This window comes from Ambystoma mexicanum, chromosome 10 (genome assembly GCF_040938575.1).
Source record: "Ambystoma mexicanum isolate Mex_15411 chromosome 10, UKY_AmexF1_1, whole genome shotgun sequence".
NCBI lineage: Eukaryota > Metazoa > Chordata > Amphibia > Caudata > Ambystomatidae > Ambystoma > Ambystoma mexicanum.
This window is the reverse complement of record NC_090932.1, coordinates 946,404,254-946,426,942: the sequence shown is the minus strand read 5'-3', so window position 1 is coordinate 946,426,942 and position 22,689 is coordinate 946,404,254. Positions and strand designations below refer to the sequence as shown.

The 22,689-nt window shown below is 42.0% G+C and overlaps 1 protein-coding gene across 2 annotated transcripts in view; it reads left to right on the top strand.

Moving 5' to 3' along the window:
* NAALADL2 (N-acetylated alpha-linked acidic dipeptidase like 2) overlaps positions 1-22,689 on the top strand; it is a 4,115,865-nt gene that overhangs the window by 689,336 nt on the left and 3,403,840 nt on the right. The window contains exon 3 of one of the 2 annotated variants that reach the window (XM_069618714.1): positions 13,994-14,113. The exons of the other annotated variant lie outside the window; for it this stretch is intronic. The gene's annotated coding sequence lies outside the window, so the exon portion shown is untranslated. The remainder of the gene's footprint in view (positions 1-13,993; positions 14,114-22,689) is intronic. 2 annotated transcript variants of the gene reach the window in all.

The following is a 22,689-nucleotide window of genomic DNA, read 5'->3' as shown; positions in this document are numbered from 1 at the left end:
GCTTTCCGTCAAGACTTGTCTTGGTTGCTTTTGCAGGTTTGCTTGCAACTTTTCCCCTCACAAGCGTCCCAGCTTGTGGCTCTACAGTGATTTCATTTTCTACAAAGACCTCTTAAACATTGTGCAAGACTTTTAATTTACCTGCAAAAAGTGCTTCAGCTCACCTAGACTTATGCTCAATTAACATTGTCTGTCTTGGCTCCCTGAACGACTCTTCTTACCCTTGACTTTGTTTTTTAATTGTCCCTCAGGAAAGGGTTAATTTACTTTGCATTGGAGGGTTCAAAAAGTACTTACCTGCTTAAGAATATTTTGTAATGATTGTTTTATTCCCACATCTTTTTCTTGTTGACACTAACCTCAGTATTGTTCTAAATGTGCCAGTGATATATCAAAGACCACAGTGTCCTAGTTATTTAGGTCACCTCAGGGTGTAGGAAGTATATGTGTGCCATCCCAAATGGGCATCACTGATTTATTGAAACTGAGAGTGTGTATTTTTGAAGTATATTATTGTGTTACATATTTTGCTTCCTTCTAAAGAAGGCTTAGTCAACTGACTTTGAAATTAATAAATAATTGTTTAATCAAGAAACCTGAGTGTAAGTGTTTATTTGGATACTTGTCACGGTGAATCTCTGTGTGATAACACTACAGCTCACATTGACCCCTCTTGAGATAAGCGTGGCTGCTCGATCACTCTCCAAACTTGTGTAGTGCATGCTTATACCAAGGGTTGGGTTAACAATTGTCAAGAGGACAAGGCTGATGCAGTCTGCCACAGAGTACTGCATACAATCTTGCCTAACACAGCAGAAAGGCGACTTCAGTAGGCCAAAGGTTAAAGATACGCTTGATACACACACAGGTCCTGCTGTGGCTGTTGGCAGTATCCTGCAGTGTTTGTGGATCATGCACCAGGGTCATTAGCCAGGGCAGATGTGGGTATCCAGAGTCACCTGCATGGGGGGAGGCTCAGTTTGAAGGGAGGGGGAGGCCTTACACTATATCAGGGCAATGATCATATTTTGCATGAATATGGGCCTTTATTTCACAGCATGTGTCTATTCTATGTCTGTGCATGCAGTGTCATTTCTATCATGCACTGTTTCTGCTTCACATGAACCCTCTTACCTTGCAGCATATGTTACGTATGATGTCTGTTGGTGACATGTTCAGCTGACATGGTTGCTGTCATGTGGCAGTGTATTTCACCCATCTATGTGTCTTACTGGGTTTCCCATCAGCCCTCCCTGAGCTTTTGGGACCACCAGGTCGCCATTGTGGGAAGTGTGGGATAGATGTGGTACTGGCAGGGTTGTTGTTGTGTGATGCAATGTGGCATTGTTTTGGTTTGTGCATGTTGAATTGTGCTACCTGTAGTCATGGTTGTGTTTATAGTTGCTACTGTATATGTACATCAGTTTCTCCATCCAGGTAAGTCTGACATGTGCATGTACCCTGGGCTGTACTGTGAAGTTGGTGCAAGACATGGTCAGGTACTGATTTGGCTTTCGCTTTTCATGCCATGCTTTGTGTAGTTATATGCATCCCCCGGCCCCCATTTCGTCATGTACTTTGCAGAGCATGTGTGCAGGCAATTTTCTTCACCCACTGTGCAGGTCCATTGTCCTCTGTGCCTCTGCATGTATCCTGGCAGTGTGTGGTTCCATAGGGCCATGGAATTGTCGGTGGACCCAGGGTAGCGGGCCTAGCAGTGGATGATGTACAGGTTGGGGTTGCAGGTCACCTGCACATACAGGGAGTGGTTTTGCTTGTGGTCAAGGTACACTGCTTTGTTGGCTGGGGGGCCACCAATGCAACATGGGTACAATCCAGGGCAGCAATCACATTTGACATTTGGGCAACAGCATAGAAGGGTGCCTTCATGGCATTGACCTGGGCTGGAGTAGTGGGCAGTGAGATGTGGCATTGCACTTGCCGCCGAAGGGCTTCAAGCACCTCAGCCAACACTGTGCAGAATGTGGGCTGTGCCATGACGTGCGTCATGGCTACAGAGTGCTGGAAGTTGCCAGTTCCAAGGAATTGTGGGATGGACACTTGCTTCAGCAGTGGGTGCACAGATGTCCAGATATTGAACCTACTACCTGTGTCATCCTGTTGTGTTGAGCAGCATAGTTATGGTCTCCCTATTGAAGCAGTACAGGGTGACCAACTGGCTGTTTGTGAGGGTCCAGATTGAGGGTATATCCCTGGGGATCAGTGCATGCCTTGCTTGGGCTCTCTTCCTACTCCCCCCCTTTAGTCCCTGTGCCCTGGCCAGGTTGCCTGCCTCTGTGCTTGCAGGTGCAGCATGAGCAGCTGCCTGTCCCAAGTCACATTGGCTAGCGGCAACATGGTATTGGTAACATTGTTTGGGGTAGGGGTGTGCATTATGTAGCCCTCTGAAGTGGACTGAGATCACCCGTGGCTTCATTTACAACACCTGTTTTCAGCTGGAGGCTGTTGGCAACTGTGCCATGTTTTTGGTGGTATTAGCACCGGTTTTCATCACTATTACCACCGTACATGGACTTGTGATGCGGCTGTGTTTGTGCTTTGCGTGCCCTACACTGATACCACTGGCTGTAATAGCACTGGATTTAATAGCACCAGCTGATTTTACGGTCTGTGGGTTTTACGCCAGCTGATGATCCAGCAGAGCGGTATTTGCGGTGCTAATTCCATTACTGACAATTTTAAGGGTTACCACCAGACTCCTGATGAGTCCTCTAGTGTGGTACATGCCAGGTGTGGAACTTATTATGCCTTCCTGTGAAAATGAGATGGTCATGTTCAAGTTGCTCATTAGGTCTCTACCCAGGAGATGAGCTGGGGAGTCTTGCAAGTACAACAAGGGAGCTGATAGCTCCTGCACACCCACTGTGATGGGTAATTCTTCAGTGAAGGAAACCAATAGAACAGCCCCAGAAAATCCCTGTGTGTCCATAGTTTGTCCGACATAGCGAACAAGCCCTCCGGAATGCAGGATATGGTTGCTCCCATGTTGACCAAAAAAGCGAATGTTCGACCCCCTATTGTCACTCCCAACCGGGTACACTATCCAGGTCAGTTGTTACTTACACCACCGGGCACACCAGACCTCTCTGTGTGCTGTCCAATTGGGAAAAAGTGCTGAATCCTGGGAGCGGGAAAGGGTTTCTCCCTAAAACGTTCTCCCCTCTGTAGTGCATTACTGTGCCCTGGGGTAGGGTGTTCTTGTCCCATTGTTGTGCAGGTGTCTGGGTATGGTTCACCACTGGGGGTTGTACTTGCTGTTCCACATTGCTTGGGATGTAACATATATATCCTTTACATATCCTTTATTTGTATTTGGTTTCAGAAACAAAACCTTTACACAAACAGTCAACAATTCAAATACAAAAAAACAGAAAGTCTACACACAAAGAATAAACCAAATTAAGCATACATACACAAAATACAGTACAATTCCCTAAATTTCAACAGAATTACTTAACACATTTCGAAAAAAAGAAACAAGATATAAAATCCAGATTGATATACACGCTGCAATAATACAGTTAATTACATTAAAATGTCAGCTCGCATACATTCGACAGAAATCATACAATTGAGATTTTTAAGGGAATTGAGTTGCCATGAAGCATATTCCACCAAATTACGTCTGGGAAGCATCTCTCAGTTGGTGATGCAAACTTTCCAAAATAGGTTTCACGCTCCTTGTTAATAATTTCACATTCTAACAATGCATGTCTTAGAGTTTCTTTTATAATAGGATTCTTACAAAAGCAACAAGGAACATGACCTTTCCCAAGTTTATCTCTAATTTCTAGTATGTTCCCAGTGGCTAGTACATTAAAACGAAATCGCATAAAATTACACCTCTATTTTTTCTCTGGAAATTTAACTAGATATGGTTCCAAAACTCCCACCGACTTCCACTCTGAAACCATATCGGCGTAAAGTAATGAAATTTTTACTTTCTCCATAGTTTCTGCCCAGTCTGCTCATCTGATTCTATTTTTCACCTGAATGGGGTTAGGTATCAGATGTTCCAAGTCTTGCCGATTTTAATTAGCAATCTTCTTGACAATTCGTACAATGATAAGAAAAACTTTGATTTAGTTATCCCCAATCTCAGCTGAAGGCCCAGAAATGTGTATAGGTTATTTCCTGATCCCACCAATAGCTTTCTTAGTAATGCCAATTTTTTCCATTCAATTTGGCTTTTCAGCAATTGAAGACACAATTAATATCTAATGGCTGATATAGGAATGCATTTCGGAAGATAATAAAGTATACTTCTCCAGTACTTAGACTCTATCTTTGAGCATAATTGTTCTAAGCACTGAGGAAAAAATTCAAGGCCATAGCTGAGCTTCGGGACAGCTTTCAAATTATAAAAACATAACAAAGGCAAAAAAGAGAATTTACAATACATCTTGTCTATTCCTTTAGTCTGTGCGACTAAATTGTGTAATTTTAATCAATTTTTCAATTGTTGTTTTTCTTTACGGATTAAGAAGAGTTTCCCTTCCTGATCGATAGGGAGAGTTTTAATTTTCCGTAGATTTTTATTCCACAATTTTTTTATGTTCTTTGACTAGGTGATCAAAAACATGGGGATGTTTAGGACAGGCTGAGCTAATCTTTGAGTTGTTTAAGCGGGAGATTTTTTTTCTTTACTAAATTCCTCACCCGAGAATAGCTTCCATCATTCAGCCAATTGTAGCCCATAGTTGTCATTATTAATAGCCATGTTGATTTTTGACACGTTGCCCGGGTGCCACGATATTCTATTTTTCCTGGTTTCACTTCTACAAGTGACCTATGCCAATTCCTCAAGTTTTTCTGAAGATTTAAATACATTTCTATTTTAAGAAATCTGTGATCACTGAAATCATTATTAATCAATTTAAACGATGCACATGCTTTGTGCAAATTGCCAGACAGGAATATGTGATCAATTGTAGAAGTGAATAGGCCATTCAACCAGGTACAGGTGTCAACCAAACATTTGTTCAATTGATCGTGATAGAGGCCCCAATTCAAAAGGAATGCGTTCCAGATTTGACCTTGTAATTTTTTACGGGGGCAGCCAGGAGGTCCTCCCTCAATTATTTGTCCCTCCTTTCCGACACCAAATGACAATATACCCAAGTTAAGATCTATTTTCTCACCAGTTTCATATACTGTTGTGATTTCAGCATTTAGATCGGCAGCAATAATTACAAGGAGACCTTTGTATTTAATATTCATTTCAACCAAAAGGGCGTCAATCTCCTTGATTTTCATCCCTAGCTGATAGACGGGGTTAAAATATATATTCATCACCAAAACAAAGATTGTACCCGTAGTATATGACATTTCTAAGACTACTACCAGGACTCCAAGAACCGTGGAGATAGTTTCAAGGATTTTCATTCCCATACCAATCTTTACAGCTATAATAAATTGCCAGTTGGAACCTCGAGTCAAAACCTACAATGTGACATTTTGAGACCAACCATGATTCCTGTATACTTATGATGCTGTTGGTAACAATATCTGTGCATAGCTCCTTGGGATGTAAGCAATGCCATATGGGGCCTGTGGGGCAGGCTGCTGTTCTGTGCTTTACTTGGCTGTGGGCTATAGTAGTGCTGCTGATGGAAAGTGGGGTGATAGGCTGGGACATTGTTGTTATATGACATTGCTGGTCTGCTTCTACATTCACATGCAAAATGACCCATTTTCCCACAAGATCAACAAGGCCTCATTTGTATTTGTATTTGTATTTTATTTATTTGTAAAGCGCACCAGGCCCAAGGGCATCCGGGCGCATGATTTAGGTTACAGGTATGTTACAGGGTATATACAGCAATATAACAAGGGGAGGGAATAAAGGCAATTATAATGAAAAAGAATGCAATTTTTTGAAAAATATACAATTATATACAATTATACAATTACTATACATAATAACGATCATGCAGCTAGCCGATTTGCGCAGATGTAGCGGAGTGCCAGTGGATGCTAGTAATCAGACTGCTCATGCTCCCGACCCGCCTCCAACTCCTCCCCCTCGGACCCTGTGGAAACAGCCTCTTCCACTATGAAAATCTCAGATATCGCTTCTAACATCTGTGGGTCCCTCTGCCTATCTCTGTGTCAGGCCTTTCTCTGGCAGCTGGGGGCCCTACTCAGGTTGTCGCCTGCAACGATGGTGATCACCACCCCCTCTACACTCATCTTTGCTAGTTTGCTCTGTACCAACTTTGCTTCCATCCTCTGAGTTTGTTCCACCTTGTCCTTTTCCTTCTCTTGTTTCTGACTGCAATAGTGTGCTTGGATCTCTCACCATCACTTTGCTTACAGTCCAACAACCATGTTTAAATCTCTTTGTACATCTGTGGGGAGCCCCCTGTGCAGGACACATAATACAAAACAATATTACTCTACTACCACCTTTCCCTTCTCTCTCTCCTCCACGTTTCCTGTTCCTGCTCTATGTACGCAGCAGTTACCTCATCTCTGTTCATTGTGCAGGCCATGATGGAATGCATGACAGGTCTATCAGGGTTCATGTCCCATAACACTTTCCACACATGCGCCCTTCAGATGTTAAATGGGGCACCATCTTGTGCGGTGTCATTCAATTGTATTCCTGCATACCGCGCCTTTCTCTAAAGCTCATCTGCTTGTTTCCCTATTCGTGTATTTTGTTTATTGGATATTTGGAAGGTGCCTGTACAAAAAATTGAGTTTTAAGGTACCAAAATACAAGCAAGGGAGTGGGGGGGGGGGGCAAGGGAGAAAGATAACAATAACGGCCTTACTAGGACTTGAGACATTCATTTTGAGCAAGTGCAGTAACAAGAAGTGCAGGGAGGGGTGCCAGTCTGCATGAATGTGAAGTGCTAGGGAGGGAAGGGAAGTGCAGGTTGGAGAGGAGGAGAGGGTGCAAGTGAATGGGGGGTTTAGGAGAGGGAGGGAAGGGGATAGCAGGGGCTTGGTGAGTGCTAAGGTGAGACCAGGAGGGCAAGTACCAGTGAATTGCATGGGGTGCAGGTCCACATGCTAAGTGCAGGAGGGGGTTGGACTGGACGGGGTTGCCCTGCGAATCTCAGAGGGTACCATGCAGCCAGTCGCTGCACAAGACCGGGGTGTTAGCATGGGAGGGGAGAGTGAAGGAAGAAGAGAAAAGGAGGATCTTAAGGAGTTACTGGAACTTAAGATGATCCAGCTCAAACCTGAGAGGGCAGGGAGACAATTTCAGAGGGAGCTCCTTTAGAGGAGAGAAATCTACCCCCAATCTCTGCTTATAGAAGAGTCTGATCTGCAGAGAGTTGGAGCAAGAAGACCAAAGTGCTCTAGCAGGGAGGTAGCCTTTCTTATTCATTTTATTGTTTTTGGTGGCTCTTCTTTTTATTTTTGTTGAATCATCTTACTAGCTGTTTTATTTTAATGTTTTCTATACATTGTTTTAGAGGTGGATGACTATATGGCTTGCTTTTAGTCTTATCAGCTCTATTCTTTGTTTTCTACAGAGTTGCTTCTTAGAAGGCATTTCTTTGTCTGTTGGGAAAAAATAAAGTTTGGGTTTGAAAGTTGCAGCCTATGGATTGGAATGGGTCATGTTAGCAGGTATTCATATAATGGCAAGATATTGAACTTCCACACACTAAGTGGCACTTAAAAATGTTCTGCAAATTGTTTGTGTCTGCTTTTTCTTTCTTTTACAAAGAAGTTACACACTGTGCTGCTACAAATGCATTTCTTAATTTTAATGAAAATGTTCCAAAAAATAAATATTTTTAAACTTTTAAACGCACAGCATTTTTCCATTTTTCATTCTATATAAATTTCACACTTTCGAATCTTCCAGTCCAGTCCTGTTTGTTTTTTTTGTTGTTTTTTTGCATTCTGGGACTCGTAGTCTGAGGTGTGTAAGGCAGAAGTATTATTACAAGTCACAGAATGCAAATTAAAAAAGCAAGACTTGATGAGCTTGTATAGATTGGAATGGGTCATGTTGGCCAGTATGCATGTACTGCAACATATTAAACTTCCACAGAGCTACTGCTATTTAAACATGTTGTACACATCTTTTCACTCTGTTTTTCCTTTCTTTTAGAAATAAATGTTCCACACAGTGCTGCTACAAATACACATATGCATTTGTTTTTTACTTTCATGAAATTTCACCTAAAAACAAACTTTTTTGAATGCATATCATTGTAATATCATTGCAAGTAACCGTAACTTGATCTGAGTAGATGTTGAATGCTGCAATATATGGCATTTGCTAGAGTGGCTGAAAAAGAGAATATGCTTATTGAGAAGCTTATTACAGGGTAAGTGGCAGGAACCCTGTGCACATACATTTGTAAAAGAGTCGACAAAAATACTTTAAAAAATAAAAACATACCTGTAACATGTTTTTTTTAGATGCAGATGTTGTTGAATCTGCAAATAGAAATCTTGGAGAGATTTACAGTAGGTTTTGATGCAGGTGGCTTTGAGTAACAGGAGGCATGTACTCTGAGAGTTCAAGAGTACATCTGAAGTGTTGAACTGGATGTGATTGGTGGATGGATGTGTGACTGAAAGCAGCCAATAAGGGAGTGTTACAAATATAAAAGTAAAACAAGTAAAAGGACTGACCGGTGCTACGGGGTCTGCGATCACTGTGGTAGTGTGTGGACGCCTCATGTGCCATCCGGGACTTTTAATGATGCCTGCATGGAAAGGAGACTGCAGAGACCGTGGACAGTCGTGGATGTCTGCGGATATCAGGGGATCAGCCATCCAGGTTTCCTGGGTGTGGTGTACAGAAGAGAGGGTAGCAGGAGTTTTGTGTGGTTAGTGCACAGAAGATGGCTATGGCTATGGCTATGTCACTGAGGAAGCATGATGCATGGATTCTGGAAGACTCTTGGATCCATTTGCTGAAGGTGTATTTTGATCACTGTGGATTGTCTGAGAATCTTGGATTAGATGAATTTCAAGTTTCATGATATGGAGTTCGAGGAATTAAGTCGGTGGATTTTCTCCTATTTTGTGAGACTATGGTGCACTTGAACCATCCGGACATCATTGTAGTTCATTGTGGAGGAGACAGTTTGGGCTATGTTACTGGAATTATATTACAGCTTGCAATAAAGGATACATTTGGAAAGTTGATGGAACAGTTTCCACATTCTAAAATATTTTTTCTCAGACAATTCAAAGACAAATGTAGATGCACCTGTAATAATTTTGTCCATAAATTGGGAAAGCAAGGTGCAATGTGAACAAACTTGTATGTTTTTTTGCGGGATGTTAACATGACATATTTTCATTATGAAAATATCAAATTTGATATTGTCAACATTTTTTGAAGAGATGGTGTGCCACTGACTGATGTGGGCAATCAGATTTTTCTTGAAAACATTCAAAATTTCATTGAAGCAGTTTCTGTGAACACATATCATATGGATTCAAGTATTTCAAGTATTTCCAAAAAGGAAAAACAGAGAAAAATGAAAAGCACTTTTTGTCAAAGTTAGACAAAATTAAGATCAGTCGAAACATTTGCATTTCTTAATTCAGTACATAAAACCAAATAATACAAAATATATAAAAGGGGCTGAATGTTGGCGACAAGTTCACCACCTCACTCAGTCTGTGCCAGGACCGTGGCTGCAATATGAGCTGGGACTAATTTTGCTAACTGCTTTGTATAACTGGCGCCTATGCACCCTATTTCGTAAATGTTTGATATTGATGAACATAGATATTGTGCTAAGAACTGTATCAATGTACATGTTTTTTCTCAACATTCCTTTGCTCGAGAATGGACCAATCACATTATGCGAATTTTGCCGAATGCAAATGTATCCATGGAAGTACTTCTAACCAATCCTGACAGAGCTAAATGTAAAATCTACCAATGTGACTGAAGAGAAACCAGAAAACTATGCTCTTCGTACAAACATTTCAACACTGATCAGTATGGCGAAAAAAAAGTACAGAACTATGGAACCCTATCTCTGCAGATCGCCCTCACCATATATCAGGAATTCTATAATGCGGTTGCGTCTGGACCTATGGCCTACACGAGATCTGCTGGCCGAATTTAAAATCATCAGCACGCCCCAACATTTCTGTTGTTTTTGTTTGGACTATACAGGAAAAGAAACAATGGAACACCTAATAGTGAACTGCCCGGATATACTACAATCTAGATCAACACACTTCACTAAGCATATGGTGTATTTTAGAAACATGCTGCCTGAAACTAGATGGCCTACAATTGTGTCCAGGGTATAAATTAGCATCTGCATTGCCACTGTAACTTTACCAGATCACTGGATCTGCATGGTTGAAATAACTTGGAAACTTCCTAACTCTGAATTGTAAGTTAGACCATGAATATAAGCCTTGGATGGTGAAACAATATCCTGTGGGGTAGTACAAGATGACAAAATCGTGACTGTCTGTTTAAGTATTCATGTAACAAACTAGTTGGTGCCATATATATAACATCTTTAATAGTTGCAGTGTGAAATTGAACATATGAAGGGGTCATCAGTTGTTTTTATGCTGGACTTGTACATGAATTTCCTGGTCTGTCGTGATTGCGTGATTATCTTTGAACTGAATATCACACCTAAGACGTGACCAGAAGATATTGTACACACATAAATGTATAAAATGCATACTTAATTTAGTTCTATATATTGTCAAAATTGATAATGATTTTTTATTGTTAAAACTGTCAAATGTAAAATGTGTTAAAACTATTGAAAGGTTGATGAATTTGAGCTAAATCAATAAAAAATAAAAAAGAGCCACCATATTTGAATGAAAAACAATTTAAATGATTTTCATTCCTCCACCCCATGCCTGGAATTTTTCAGATGTTCGCGTACTTTGCAGGCTGCAAAGGGTTCTGTGACTTATTTTTAGATCTACTTTTTAACTGTGAAAGTTGTCTCCTAAAAGAATATTTTCGTTGTTTTTTGTGATTTTGTATTTTTTTGTGCTTTGTTTTTTACAGTAAAGGCAAGGTAAGGTAGGGGATAGAAGGGGGGTAAGTGGCACCAACCACAGAAACGGAGGGGCAGGTGGACAGGGGAAGATGTTGGGCAGGCCTTAAATTTAAGGTAGGTGGCAATGTTTCTTGTTCTCCTTGACCGTGGTCTCAAAAGCACTATGAAACTGCTCCCCCATGCAGATCGGTGCATCGCAGTACAGACATAGTACTGTGACCCTCAAAAGGTAAGGGCAAGCATTGTTCTATATGGGCTGCGAGGTGGCCATCGCGATCATCTACCCCAAAGGAGTAGCCTGTGTGGTGGCTGGAACAGTCTAGGAAAATGGGCATAGGCCGTCAACCTGCTTCTTCCTGAGAAAGGAACAGCCTTTCTCAGAGTGCCTGAGTGGTTGGATTTGGTGTGTGGTACATGGAGGTGGTCCTGTAGAAGTATAGTCCAGGTTTTCTGCGACTGAATACAAACCACATTCAGTGCATCTCACCTTGGCTGCAAAATCCTTCGGTACTCCACCAAATGTGAAAAACCACACACTTCCTCTACCTCAACTTGCTCTTCCTCATCATCCTCTTCTACATTTCCATGCTTTTTCCCCTCTCCAGGCCCTTCAGTTTGTTGTGGTGGTGGCCGCTGGGGAGGAGGGATGGCAATGGCAGACACCATTATAGATACAATTCTGTAGCTGCTCCTCCTGGTGCTCTCCTCTGGATAGCCAGATTGATAATAACCAAAAATAATGGGTGGATCCCTTCAGAGGAACCGTCCACGGACTGTGCAAATGTTCGCAGACTACCTAGTCACAAAAAGGCCCTGAAAATTTGGCAAAGGGTTTACAGATCAACTAGGAATGGCTGTAGTAGCTCTGGAAGGGTTTAGTTTCAACTTGCAATGCTGTAGATTGGCCTAAAATGCTGTTTTAAACTTTCCACAGAGCACGGACACTGTTCGCAGACAGGCTGTCTCGCTGCACAAGTGCATTCACATGATCAAAACCACAGATGTCCATCGCACTGATGGCTGTTTATGAACACCATCGAGTGGGACATCCGCCAGGCGCATGCCCATAGATGTCTGGAAATGGGTGCTCTGTCCGATAATTAAAAGTGCGTCAAGCAAGAACTGACATGTTCAGACACAGCATGATGTCCACGGACACACCATGTTGCGAACTGACACCAGGGACAGTCATATTGTCTGCCAACTTCTAATTGGTGTTTAAAAAAGTAAATATATGACAGAACAATATACAGCATATTAATAGTATAAAACATACATTTATTTATTGAAAGGAATAGGGTGTTGGATTGGGAAACATACATAATAGAAATGCTAGACAGAAAAAATATGTATGGATATTAGAAGGAAACCATTTAGAACAAATAACACTTTATAAATATCTTGGACTATATGTAGATGACCAACTTAACTGGAAATTGCATTGGTTAGAACTCAAATGTAAATGCCTAATGGTTGTCAATATGATTAGTAGTTTTATAGGTTAAAAATATGGGTTATTCCATGAAGACAGTCTTGCTTCTTTAAACAGCAAGAATAAAATCCATATTACTCGATTGCAGAACTCACTTTCGTAGATTGAAAGCCCTGATTCTCCGCAAATGATTGCGGTTAGCACATTGTGTATCTATTGAATACATCTTATTAGAATTTAAAATAAGTAGTATTGATACAGATGTAAATTATAGCATCATCATGAGTCATGAAAAAATGTCATCGTTAAACAACAATATGAAGGTTCCATTTTTGACAGCCTTTAAACATGTTGACAAATCTACGAAGATAGGCACCATGGGTAATATGAGGGCAACTCATAAAATTTGGAATGATAAATATGAGTTAACAAGTGTTACCATGAAAGTACCAAGATTCAAAACATGGTTGAAGAAGAAGTGTAGGGAAGGCAGTACTGAAATAAATATTGTCCATCTAGCCACTTTGAGCAAGTGTAGAATGTCTGTCACTGCATACATTCCGGCTTTCCCCTCTCTAAAGATCATATGACAATGGCCCTCATTACGACCCTGGCGGATTTCGCGGTGCTAAATGCACCGCGAAGCACGGCGGAAAGCCGTCGATAGCGCCATGGGGGTTGGCGGATTTACCACCCCATGCCGACCTTGGCGGAGCGGTAAATCCCCAATCCCCATTTTACCCTTCCCCATTCCCATTCTTGCCCCATAGGGTATAATGGGAGTGGGGAAGGAGTTAATTACGCCGCCGTAAAGTACGGCGGCGTAATTAACAACGAGGTCCCTTAGCGCCATGGTTTTCTCCGCCCGGAAAAACCAGGCGGAGAAAACCTCCATGGCGCTAAGGGAACTCGTAGTACGGCGGACGGGTCCGCCGCGATTAGCGCTGGCGGAAACCCACTCCGCCAGGGTCCTAATGAGGGCCAATACCTATTACTGAAATTCAATTATAGCGAAACTTGGAGCTTAAACGGAGAACTACTTGGAATACCACGGTCAGTCAGGTGGTGTCGCCTATGTGGCAATTTTGAATTGGAAACCCTTAAGCATGTGTTAGTGGACTGTAAATGTCTTAATGGAATAAGAATTGCCTTTTTAAAACGTTAAAATAATCAGTATAATTGTGATATTCTCACATTATGTTGGAATCTTTTTATGGAGGGAAATTATATGAAGTTTATATATTTTATAACAATGTTTTATTTGAGGTATATGGACATTTTAAATCAACTCTCTGAAAGGGTGTTTTAAAAGTTGTCCTCAATTTTAGATGATCTGGTTGTAAAATCATTTTTACATTATTTTATTCAGCAATTATACACATATAGTGGTTTGAATAGATGTTTTACAATCGTAATGAAGACGTGATGTTCGTATTGTTTTATGTCATGTTTGTATGCTGTGCTCTTTATATTGTGTAATTGTCCTATATGTTCTAGACACAAAACCTGCATGGTTGTATGTATAAAATAGTAACATTTGGAATTTCTATTCAATGTTCATCAGGGGAGAGAGGGAGTGACGTTTCATCAAAGCGCTTTTCATTTATACTTTGGGCATTTGATGAAGGTGATTTGCTGGGGGTAAGAAGGACATACACAAAAAGGACAATGATAATCGATTGAGGTAACATGATTTTTAACATAATTTAAAGGTTTCCTAAAGTCAATACAAAGTTTATCCAGTTTTCCAGACAAGATCATGATTTCATTATGTGCATTTGGGGACAGAGATTGTCTTTCTGATTCTTGGGATTCTCCATAATTAAATTGGGGAGTTGTTTCTTCATGTAAGGTATGTGCTTTAAGAAAATAACATATTATTATTATTTCAATGAGCTCTGTATAAATTACATTATTTGTTTATATTGAATGATCATCATACCTTTTTCAGAGAAAAACAAAGAAGGTTTTTTTCTTAGCAGAATATGCAGTGATTCCACAACTTTGAGGTCCAGACATCAAAGCTGGTACCTCCCAGTTTTTTTAGATGGAAGTCCCAGTTTTTTTTAGATGGAGGCGTGGAAAGACCAGAAGTGCATCTTTATTGGACTGCAAAGTTCTTCTTATGGGTATCTTTTGTATATGTGAGCAAAGATACATAGGGCATCACCCGACAAACACGTAGACAAGGGAGTTTGCCTTGCGTTGTACTCTATGCTCCACAGGAAGCCAGTCTAGCTTCTGTCGAGCCTCTGATACATGTGCTCGTTTCTCAAGCCCACATACTGCATGAACCGCTCCACTCTGTATGGTTTGCAGTTTCTTGATATTAGCCTGTGATGTACCAACCAGTAAACTGTTACAGTAGTCAAGCTTTGTATTGACAGTGGCAACAGCCACTATTGCCCTGTTCTGCTCAGACTCATAGGGTCTTATCTGCCACCACAGTTGTTTCATATAAGAGCATGATGATCTTAGATGTGCCACATCCTTGTTAGATGAACGTTAGGATCCATTTCTATTGATTTCCTTCAGTCTATATTTTCATCATAATTAAAATGTTAAGCATGTCCTACTGCTTGAAGCAGATTATCAAAACCTAGAATACCCATACATGATTTTCTGATACTATGTTTTCATTGCAAACCAGCAGTCTGGTATACTCCTGCTGCACTTTTTCAAAATGCATGTACGTGAAAGGGGACACAAACAAATAACACAAGTGAGGGTTACATCCTGCTTGGCATAACATGAAAGGTAGTTTTGTGAACCAATGAATAGCAACACATCTTTATATTTGAAAAATAGGTCTTTGATAAAAGGGCTTAATGCTTGAAATTAAGCACAGAATGTCAGCTGAGTGTGGTGCTCACTTCATGTTTCACAAAACGTATCCTAACGTTACATTTTGTAACAATGAAACTTACATTCTCATTGAGACAGATTGTGAATGGGAAGATTAAATGGCAGCAACATCTGTCACTCCATTGTGGTCCCAGGCAAGCCTTCTTCTTTCTGGAAATGTTTCCACTCCCTACATTGAACTTTAGAATACACCGAGGGGCTCATTGTCTAAACTCTGCGGGGTAAAAAGCAAAATGGTAGCTATTTATACCTGACTTGTATACTGCAGGAGATGGTCCAGTCATTTGGAGGAAGAGGAGGGACACGAATTGAAGTTACCATTTCTGTTGTGCATTGTTACTCCGTCTTCAAAGGACGCTTTTATATGCATCGTTTAGATTTTCAAGCAGGCAATGGATTGGCATGTAATAGGTCTGTTTTTAGCAACTGCTAAAAGCAGGCAGATTCCGTCAGAATACATAAAAAAAACAGTTTGCAAAGCATAATTTTCAGGTGGCAGGTACATTATAAAAATATGGAAAGTAAAATGAAAGAGTAAAGCCATGTTCACCCACTTTTTCCATTCCCTTTGGTACTACATTTTATAAATGGTGACAAATAAATAGAGTCGACCGAGCACCACACATGTTGGGTCTCCCCTACATGCAATGACCACTCTTGAGCAAATGGCCCCTTAAGAAGTCCTGTCTCTCAGCAAGGATTCCCCAATTGAGAATAACATATGTATGTATTTTTTTTTTCAAATCAAAAACATTATGTTTATTTGATCTTGGACATGTGAAGAATTCAATACTGTGGAAAGCATAGTTTGATTTTACCCTAGAACATGTGTGTTTCTCTACTCGTAGTTAAGGTCGTTTGAAGCCAGACAATAAGAATCTGCTCACATTGGGCAGAAGCGTTAGATACTTTGCTCCGTTTAAAAACAGCAGCCTAAACCCCTTTTATTATTATCATTGTAATTGCCCATTTTCAACTGTTCTGTGATTTCTGTGTCACACTGACCTCTGTTATGTTATTTTGTGTATCTGCGTCACACTCACCCTGAACAGTTTCCATTGAAAATGATCACATTGACCCATGTTACCTGCCAAAGACAATGTCTCCTTTCCCAAACAGCGTAGCCTTCCCTTTCACAAATCTGTTCAATAAAAGCATCATACTTTTATGGCTGCAGATACCTTCAATAGAAAATGCAGGGAATGATTTTCACTTCAGAGTCTAGTCCACTAAACTGAGGGGGTGATGCTGCCTCGACAACCAAGGCGGCTATCAATCACTGCTGACTAAGCCTGGCCACATGTTTTCAGCCAAATCTCGAATTGCCTGAATTTCTGCTATATTTTGGAATCTTCCACATTTAAAAAGTTTTAAGAGACTTGTCTAATCGAGATTGTCTAACCAGATTCACTCTTCTATATAAGGAACTTGCTCGTGAAGCTTTAGCAAGGGAGATTGTGATGTCTGTTGCGGTACCTTTGGTGGCGGAATCAATTTACTTAAGATGGGATTTTAGGCATTCATTTCAGGGGCGATTTTAGGCATTGCTTGACAGAATATAATTCTTTTTTTTTTTAAATGCTGCCCACATTTTTTACGGGAATGTCTCTTTTTAATTGAAAAAGTCAGTCTGGGCAAGCCTTCCTGGAAAAGTGAGCTACAATATTTCTTCTTGGTGTGGCTTGATTGTGATGGGCGAGTGACAGAGCACACTATTTGCCTGTACAGAAGGACAGGTTGTGCTTCGTGGCTCGAATGATCACGTTCGCATGCATACATTTTCTGAGTCCAATAGCTGGCAGGAGCATTTATTGTTCTTGTCAAATATATTAGCACACCTTGGGGTAAGGGCACATGTCTTTGAGGATTGCTTGTTTATTGAACGTGCATGTGTGGGCAAGTTCTTTGCGCGCATTGGTTGACCTACACGTGCACTTGACCAACTTGTCAAATTCATTAGCACAGGGAAGAGCAAATGTCTTTGGGTTGAACTGATTGATTGAACACCTGACCACACACCTTGGTTGAGAGAAGTAGCTGACTCACAGGAGTACCTGAATGTATTGACAGATTATTTAGCACGCAATACCATAATGTAAAAAGTGTTTGGGGTGTGCTGGTAAAACATGTTTGCAGGCACTGTCATTAGTGGCTCTTAGATGGCTTAATTTAGTGTGTTCACATTTACACATGTGTTGCGTGTTGTAGCTGCCAAGCATCAGCACTGGAATTTCATGTCAAATTTAATAGCACATTTTCAAAGAGCGCAGGCATCTTTGGAGCACAGTCGCTTATTTGATGTATGCTCACAAATGACCTGTTTGAGCACAGAAGCTAACACATTTTATCATTTGAGTTTCTTGTCAAATGTATGAACACACAAAGAGGGATTGGCAAACATCTTTGCAATGTTTTGGTCATCAGTCAAAGCATATATTAATTGAAAGTATGAGTCCATTGGGTAAGCATCTGCTCTAGCGGTGACACTCATGAGTGAGAGACTGCAGCAGCATGCCAATCCCCAAGAAACCACTCTCTGCATGTAAGGCCTTGATCGCTTTCACCACACAGGCAAAGTGAAGCATATGGTACTAGAGTGCCTAGCACACCTGGGGTTATTGTCATTGTTCCCTTGTCCATTACATGCTTAATTTTAGCCATGGCACACAAGATCTGTTCTCATTTCCACCAGTTGTACATTTCCAGAAGTGATTTTATAGTGCCGTTGCAACACAAACACACACAACTCCAGCTGAAAAGGTCTGTGTCAAACCCACTAGAATTCAAACTTGCATATGCTCAACCAACTGTTGGAGTAAGGCAATGCTGCAAGTGACTACAGACATAGTCGCATGTGAATATTGTAAGGAGCCTTATGCACACTGATTCAGTTGCAACTCATGAGCAATCTCTGCTCTGTGTTATGGCCCATTGAGGAAGCCACACGTCATGTGAGTCATAGCACTGTGTCATTTAGTGAGGCACTTCCATTGACATATTTATTGTAAATGAACCTGTCCAAAAAAGCAGTGAAACATGAAAGCACTGGTGGGTTAGGCACTGCACAGCTAGTGAAACAATTGCTGTCAATCATTCATGATGTTCCACAACTAAAACATATTGAAGAAATCAGTGTATATAATGTGGAATATTTGCTTGACCCTACTTTAATGTGTTAGTGGCTTTGCTAGAGACGACGGAGAATAGACTGACACATCAGCAGAATTATGTTGAAATGTGCATTGATTGCACACAAGAGGAGGTGGCATGAATATGTATTTACAAATCAAAACAATGAAGGAAACACGGCAACTGAGTATTAACAGGAGCGAGTCAGAAGTTTGTCATCTCTTAGCCTCTATTCTAAACTACAACTATGTCAGGCACAGAGGAACTCCGTGGAGTGGGCGCAACAGCCTCTCTCTCATGCACACAATAACACAAACACAAGTGTTTGACTCACTTCTTGACTCTGCAGTTATAAACACATCTTGACCAGGGAGTCAAACATCTTGCAGTAGCAGATTCATAGTTATATAGGTGAGAGATGCTTGTTTGAATTACATAAGCTAGTTCAGGATGGTTGATATGCATTACTTTACTGGTTCTCCAAGGGGTAAGCGGGGCCAGAAGCATTTTTTTTAATTTCCATTGACTTCCTAAACTGGAGACCCTACCCAGTTAGGTTGAAATTGAATCATGTTTTCAGTGCTGCTGGACAAATTGTCTCATGTCGAACAATTGATATTCATCAACATGCACCAAGACCACATCGCAGCAGGCTTTGGAAAGGCCCTAGTGCTTTCACAAACACAGCAATAGTCTTCTCAAAGTCAGCGGCCACTTATAGTTAACTCTGCATGACCTTTATTTCAGTGGAAGGCATCTCACCCAGGGGTGTGAAATGTGTGTGGCTGCGTCTGTAGCCATCAAGGTATGAGAACTGCCAATAATATCCAACAACGATAATCACAGCAGGTTCAGCTTTATTTTCAATATGTCTCTAGACAACAGGCAGGGAACCAGCAGGGCAACCACATCACAAAACTATGGACTCTTACACACATCTTTACTGGGGTATTGTAAGGTTTTAGACAACACAATTAGAATGAGTCATAAAACTGTAATACGCATTCGAATGGAGTCTTAGATGTATTCCATCCAGCTTTAGCTGCTTCGGAAAAATAATTCTCGGCAGAGGGCACCGTGTGTCAATATCGTCGAGTCGATGCTCCCTCAAAGGCCTCCGTCGAGGGTGATGTCATCGGGTATACATGTAGCATGTGCGGCGCCTGTTGGCCTCAGTTCTGTTTTTTCCGCGGTACATGCTGCCTCGGAGATTCGGCGCACCTCGAGAAATGTGAAGCAGTAAATACTGAAAAATATTGTATATGTCCTCATCATCGACTTCGACTACGGCCCCGCGATCGGGTTTCAAAAAGTGTAAATCTTGCGGTTCGAAAATGTCCATCACGGACCCGCATCTCGGGGAAGGCCACAACATGGAGGCCTGTACAAAGTGTCAAGCGATGACAGGCAAGGCCTTGCAAGAGAGGTAGGGAAAACTGCAGGTAGGTTATAAATCCGAACGAAAAGCCTCTAGCGTTGAGTCGAGGTCCCGTGAGGAGAAGTCTCCTCGACGCGAAAGGCATCGGTCCAGGTCCCAAAGCGAATCCCATTGCTCTTCGTCTTCGATGAAAAAATCCAATCCCCTTCCATCTCGTCCTCGGACAAATCCCCAAAAAGGATAATATGCCCCACAAAACATTCTTCCTCCGAAGTAAAAATTATGGAGGTGTTTGAAAAGCAAAGCCTCGGTCCGTGCCTTCTTCAGAAGCCAGCCGGGAGTGTTATCACTCTGACACTCGCGTGCCCTCGAGCCCGGGTGATCGAAGGAGGAAGGATCGGGAACCTTCCAGGATGCTGAGTGAAAAAGAAAGCTCTAGTCTAGTTGACCGTTCAAGGTCACCAATGGCGTCTGAAACCCGATGCACCTTGAAGGGCAAGTCTTCGAAGAGCGCCTCGACGCCCTCGAAGCCGGCTCTGTCGACGACCCCTATTTCATCTGTGCCATCGATGCCTTTGTCGATGTTGACCCCGATGCCCTTGCATAAAAAAGAAAAAGAGAAGGCTGTAAAGGCTGTAATTCCTCAAGTTCCACTAATACACCTCTCCCACCTCTCCCAGAAAAGTTTTTTAACCTCTTCCAAGGAAGGAATTTTTCAAATCCTTGACTTCAATATTTGAAGAACAGGAGAGATGTGATGAGGAGAATGTTCCTTTTGGACTGGAATATGGTACTCCAAATGTCCCAGAATGGCTGATTTCTGAGGAAAGCAGGATGAGGGACCTGGTGGAAACCTGACATAATGCAAGTGGCATTGCTTTTGGCAGGCCAGAACCTGGGGAGCATGCCAGTACCTCATACCGTCAATCAATGACAAAAGTGGTCAAATATTTGGGATGGGCTAGACCACAACCCAATTCATCCAGGATGATCTGACCGATATATTGGATCATGGTCCCACCGAAGATCCAATCCTACCCTTCCATGTAGCCTTGCAAATTAGGGTGGCCAAAAATTGGAGACTCCGGATTCTATTCCGCCAGTGAATAAATCCTTTACTTCAAAATACCACCCTTCCAGTAGCGACGCCGGCTATCTGTCTAAACACTCCACTCCCGAGAGTCTGGTGGTCCAGGCAGCCACAACTTTAAATTAAATGGTGAACCCTTCTATCCCTCCGGATCGGGACGACAAGCGTGTGGATGGTTGGGCACGCAAGGTATTTTCAGCTGGGAGTGTAACGTTAAAATCAGCCAAATCCACATGTGCCTTGACAATATTTTCATACACTGTGGGAGTGCTTTGCAATGGCGGCGGAGCACATACCAGAAGGGGATGAAAGGGAAGGATTCATAGCCATTGTTAAAGATGGAAAGAAGGCCATGCAGGAATCCCTTCAATCTGGTTTGGACACTGCGGATAGTGTGAGCAGGTCCATGGGCACTAGCACAGTAGTGCACAGATTTGCATGGTTATGGAAGTCGGGCATTACACCAGACGTGCAGAACCATCTTCTGAACATGCCTTTTGACGGGTCTCACCTTTTTGGCAACAAGGCTGACGAGAGCCTTGAAAGGTTGCAGACCTCAAAGGCAGCTGCCAAGTCTTTACGAGCTGCTATTAGGCAACCTCAGCCTTTTTGTGTGCCAGGTCAGTCTTGGAGGGAAAGATCCTATCGTTACTACTCCTCATCTGGAAAGGCGAGAGGAATGGCCAGTCAAAGGGGCCATAGAAAGGCCACTTGAGGTGGACTAGGAAAACGTGCAAAGCCAGCTCCAGCTGCAGCCTCTTTGCCATCAGCGGCTGCAGCAACTGCTACAAAACCACTTTGAGGACTTGCATCACAAGACACCTGTGGGAGGCAGGCTGTCACAGAATCTGCAAGAATGGCAAGCCATTACTTCAGATGTTTGGGCTCTAGAAATAATAGCCCAAAGTTACTGACTTGCTTTTCTAACGCAACCTCAAGGCAATCCACCAGGGAGACACCCTTTGATGTTTTCAGGCCCGCTCCTACAACAGGAAGTTCTAACCCTGCTGGAGAAAGGTGCTATAGAGCCAGTACCTGTAACGGAGAGGAACAAGGGATGGTACTCCTCTTACTTTTTGATCCCCAAAAAGGATGGAGGACAGAGACCCATCTTGGACTTAAGAAGCTTGAACAAGCTCCTCAGGAAGGGCAAGTTCAAGATGGTTACTCTTTCTCAGATCCTTCAGGCCCTTCGACTTCAGCATTGGTTGGTGTCATTGGACCTCCAGGATGCTTATTTTCATGTGCCAATTCATCTCAAGCACAGAAAATACCTTAGGTTTGTAGTTGGCAAATCACACTATCAGTTTCGAGTCCTGCCATTCAGATGAATCTCTGCTCCAAGGGTCTTGACCAAGTTAATGGTAGTGGTGGCAGCGCACCTCAGGAGAGGGGGGATTCACGTCTACCCCTACCTGGACGATTGGTTGATCAGGGCACGTTCTGCCGAACAAGCACTGGATCATCTGAAAGCTACCTGCCACTTCCTCCACAGACTGGGCTTCTCCCTCAATTTCAAGAAGTCATAAATGACACCTTCCCAACAGCTCCAGTACATAGGGGCTGTATTAGACACATCCTTGGGAAAGAGCTTGCTTCCCAAGTCGAGGGCTTAAGACATTCTTCAGATGGTTTCCAAATTCCAAAATGCCCAAAATCTCCAAGCCTATGACTTCTTAAGGTTGCTCGGCCTCATAGCATCCTGCATCTTCCTAGTGCCAGAGGCACGCCTGAGGATGAGATCCCTTCAATGAGCTCTAAAGACTCAATGGTCCCAGTTTTCAGGCCAAATGACAGA